Here is a 5,174-nt window from a genome sequence, read left to right as displayed (position 1 = left end):
GAAGGATGATCGTACATGCCACAATGATTGGCCTATGGCTCTCGTGACTGACACTTTCCCAGGCAACAATGGCAAAGTCCGCAGGATTGAGGTCAAGGTCATCAAGGATGGAACCGCCAAAATGTTGCTCAGGCCTGTTACAGAAGTTGTTATGCTTTTAAAGAAGGGGGGCTAAAAGGTTTATAAGTTTATGTTTTAAGTACTGATATGTGGCATCTTAACAGATACCAGGCGGGGAGTGTTCTGCCCTTTAAGTAATTGTAAAATAGGTTTCTAGCGTTAATTTTGTGACAGTGCATTGAGGCTTTTATTTTGAAGGTCAGCTTGCACATGTAACAGGAAGTCAGCCACCTTTGTTAGTTTTCAGTCAGTTACATATTAGAAAGTTCATCCATTGTAATCTGCTTTCTGTTTACGCCATCAACATCACCGTCTGTAAGTTTTGATTTAAAATTCAGGAGTAGAAATTCATTTAAGATGTATATGTGGAGATTGTCTATAGTAAATGTAAGATTTGATTACGATAGCTGACACCGATGGTTTCGAGCTGGTTCACTTTAAAGCAAGCATAATTTTCTAGATTTTCTGTGTGTTTAATTCTCTTCTGATGACGCTAAGCTAAAAGTGATTATTTTGTTTCTGTCCTACAGTTTTACTCCATGTTAAAAGTGTACGTGGTTCATCAAAATAAATTGGAGCTAAGAAAGCTACATCCTTACTCACGTATTCATTCGACTGGAGTTAGACTTACTGCTAAATTGTGTTGGACACACACAAGTAAAGCAGAATACTCAGAGAAATGATAAAAACCCAAGAGATCCATCTCAGACTCTACAGGTCTCAGTTAGCATGTTAGAAAAAGAATGAAGTATGACTTGTTTGGAAAGGCTGCAGCAGAAAGCCTCTTTTCCCCCAAAGACCATGGAAGCACTACTTAGATTTGTAAAGTTTCATCTAAATAAAACAAACTCCTGGAACAATGTCCTATGGACAGATGAAACCAAAGTAGAAATGTTTAATCATAATGCACAGCAGTTTATATTAATCATAACTGATTTATGACAGCAATAAAAACATAAAACATCAAGGTGTGGTGATGGTGGAGTTTTGGTGGTGTGTGTGTGGTGTTTACTTCTTGGTGGGCCGTCCTGGGCTGATGAGTGACATCTCGTCGCCACTCCTCCCTCACCTGCAGCTGATCAGACTGATCAGGAAGCCAGGAGTACTTAAGGCTGTGGCTGGAACCAGACCAGCGCTGGAGCATTACTTGCCTTTTGGTAAATGTGCCAAGCCTTTGTGAAAACCCGAGACCTGTGAATCCTGTTGTTAATGTTGTTTTGTTTTTTGCCTCAGAACTACCTGTTCACTCTGGAGCCAGTCTGGTCTTCTTCCTGGAAACCCTGTCAAACCAAGTACTCACCTGTTCACCTGTGCCTGTCTGTCTGCAAGTCTGTTGCCATCTAAAAGGAAATACTCACCTGCCATTTTCTGGAGAAATACCATCAAGCTCCACCTGGAAGAATTACTCACTGCCTCACCTCACCTCCGAGCAGTGGATTGCCTGCCTCCTCGTAAGAACATTCTGTTACCTACAAACAAATTACCTCGCCTTCCTTCTCATGTCAAGAACTTATATTCACTCACTTACCTTGTCCTCCGTTTTCCAGATCCCGTTTCCAGTTCCAGTCTGCACTTTTCCATCACTGTAAATAAACGCACTTACCATTACTTCCTGGTCTCACGTGTCTGTCTGTCGCCGAACTGCTCCTATAGAAAAGACTCTGAATCCTGACAGAAGGGGGTAGATATGTTTTATAGGCACTGTATATGTACATGTCAAGTTTATTTATTCTCACTGAAATGAGGTCTGCAAATAAGAAGCTTTTTTACTTCCCACCTTTTTGTTTCATAATAAACGTGCTCCCAGAAACTTGACCATCCTGGCGTTTATTTGTGGGATACTTACAGTGAAAAGAGACAAGGTGCCAAAATTATATCAAACACACAGGCATTCAATATAAACACATCACATACACACACAGATCTGCGAGGCAGCAAATGACCTGTGCATGGCGATTATCCACAAACTGTGAAGTCCCTGTGCTTCGTCTGTTTTCTAACCGCTGAGGTCAAAGGATCACTAAAGTCACAACAGATCTTGTGATCATTTCTGGCAGCGGGGTCAAGGACCACGAATAATCAGTGGGAGTCCCTAATTGGCAGTCACTAATTGGGAAAACTGTCACGCAATGAAAAAAAACAACAGTGCTGGGAAGTCACCAAAATATTTTCAAGTAAATCTTTATTTTAAAATGATTTTGAAGCACTTTAGGTACTTTTTACAAGTTTCATATGAGTTTCTGTGAGTCTATGATTCTTCTTTATTACTAAGAAAAACATAAAGTCAGTTACTTACAGGTTAGACTACAAAAAAAAAAAAAAAAATCAGCGTAAGTACAAGTACATTTTTTTTGCTATTCTTGAGATATTCATATAATCTCTACTCAGATTTATTTTCCCCATAAATAGTATAATTACAATAAAACTGTAATAAAATATAACAAATACTCCACTGCTCCATTTATGGAAAATAAATTCAATTGTTGAAGCTATTTCTCCAGTTTAACAACCAAAGTCCTAAAATATAAAATAAATCAAAGTCTAAGACAAACTAAGATCATCTTATGATGAGAAGTGACAGAGTTGTAGTCATTTATGTCAAACCTTGTAATGCACAATCGCGTGAGATATTGTGAGATCTGGTGAGCTGTGTTAGTGCTTGGACTACGCGTTGAGGGTGATTCTCAGCTACTACCACATCAAAGTTTAGCTCAGTATCTGTAAGATTGGCTGAGTTATAGACAATTACATACTGGGTAATGTCAATTAGCTGTGATGACCATCTTAAATTGAGGTGATTCAAACCGTTAAATAGTTGTCCAATCTGTAAATCCAATGATTACTTTCTGAGAGTTTCATTTAACTATCCCCACTGGTTTATAAGGCATTTTGCAAACAGAGAAACAGGGTTGACAGCAACATTTACTGCCAAAGTTTTAAGCAAAGATCTTGCACAATGTGTAGCTCTAAGAATACTGTATGTGTTGGGAATGACTCTCACCTTATACCATAGCAAAATGTAGCTCAATATCTCAAAAATTTGCAGTTATAGCGATTTATGTGTTTTCTTAGATTGATTAGCGACCATCTTGAATTAGTGTGACTCCAAAAGTAAATCAGTTGAAGATATACAGTCAACATAGAGTATAGGATGAGTCTCATTTACTACCACAACACAAATTCCAAGCACTAAAATCACATTAGATTGCTCATAATGCTATTTTCAAGGTTTGACTAAAGCAGCTATTACTCAGCATGTCAGTTCTCAACATGAGATGATCTTAGTCTAAAACTCTGACATGAAAGGCGGCTGGCGTTATGCATTCCTTCAAGGAATGCTTGGTCTTTAATTATAAAATGTCATACTGGAAAACTCTAATCCAATTTTTTCCCATTCTTTTATGTTTCTGATAAAAACAAAGTTCAGCTTAGTAACACAAACCTCATCTCTTCTTCTGTACTCAAGTCTCTGTTTGAATCAGAAATCTGACAGCCGGATTTGTTGACATTCTATCACCATGTTAATTTAATTAGAGAGCTGGACTCTTCTTGTTTATTACTTAGTTTTCTTTACATACGGTAAGTCAAAAAAAAAGCGAGTCAATGACTACTATCTTGTGTACTATTTTAAGAGTAGTTTTATTTACATTTTTTGGGTTAAAAGAAATCAGCTGTGTTTTTAACAGTTACATGTTAACTGATTTAGTCTTGTTAACAATAACATCTTCTTCTACAGATCTTTCCTTCCCACTTTGAATCAGAAACATCCAGATGAAGATCAAAAAAAGTAAGAGAGTCAGACTTACTCAGCTTGTCCTCAGTGTCCCAGGAAGCATCTGCAGGATCCAAGACGGCTGATCTCCTGGTGCACACACTCATTGCATCCACGCTGTGCCTACTGTGTGTGTGTATGTGTGTATTCCATCCTTTGTATTACTTGAAAGCTAACCTACTGTCTTCATCTCTACCCTCCTCCTCCTTTCCAGCATCCTATTCTCCTCTCATGTGTTCACTAAAAGTGGGAGAAGTGGGTGCTTGAGTGAGAAGCATAGATGAAAGGGATGTGGTGGCCCTTCAGCACCAGGAAATTGATATAATTTCCTGCTGATTGTTTTAAAAAAATGCACACCTCTGTTGGTCCCACTTTGATCCCCATCGTTGCAGATCAAATGAGATTTTTGTTCCAGTCCTCTCTGAACCTCTTCACACTATAGTAATAATGTGTCATTTAGCATCAGCTGGTGATTGGAACAGGTGGGATGGCAGGGTGAGCCTTTATGACTGATGCACAGCAAATTCAAAAGTGTTAAATGTTTTGGTGTTAGTAGACTTTTTTCAAAAGCAGAGTTAATTTTACTCTAATAACACATTCTGTTAATGTAACTCTCGGGTGTATAATATTAGTAGTTAAAATAAGGTGTTAAAAGAAAGTGTTTCCATATCAAATCCGGAGGTGTTAAAATGGAATTAGTAACTCTTGATTTTTTAGCTCTAAACTCCTACAGCGGCTATAACACTATTGGAGTAAATTCAATAACTCTGCCCCCATATTCACAGTTTTCCAACAAACCGAAGCGACCGAAACAGATATTCACAATTTGTTTCCACATGGGCCAGTTGTTTGCCACGCTTGGTAAGTATTTTTTTCTGAGATGGTTTTAATTATCATTAATATTGTGAGTAGAAACCAATCTATGTGATGGGCATTAGCCACGTTGCTCGGTGATGCGGCATAAATATGGTTTATTAATAATAATAATAATAATAATACATTTTATTTCAAGGCGCCTTTCTGCCACTCAAGGACACCGTACAAAGAATAAAATCAGCAGTAACAGAAAATAAGATGTAACAATGAAAGAAAGAAAAGAAAAAGAAAGTAAATAAAAATAAATAAGAAAAGACAATGTATAAAATCAATATAAAATCAGGCAAACCAATTGTGTCAGGTGGAAAAAGCAGATCTAAAAAGGTGTGTTTTGAGTTCTGATTTGTATTGTGAGATTGACTTTATGTTTCTAATGTGAGGTGGTAACGAGTTCCAAAGTCGGGGA

Source organism: Kryptolebias marmoratus, linkage group LG8 (genome assembly GCF_001649575.2).
Source record: "Kryptolebias marmoratus isolate JLee-2015 linkage group LG8, ASM164957v2, whole genome shotgun sequence".
NCBI classification, from domain to species: Eukaryota; Metazoa; Chordata; class Actinopteri; order Cyprinodontiformes; family Rivulidae; genus Kryptolebias; species Kryptolebias marmoratus.
The sequence above is the reverse complement of the archived record's forward strand: the minus strand, read 5'-3'. Positions refer to the sequence as shown.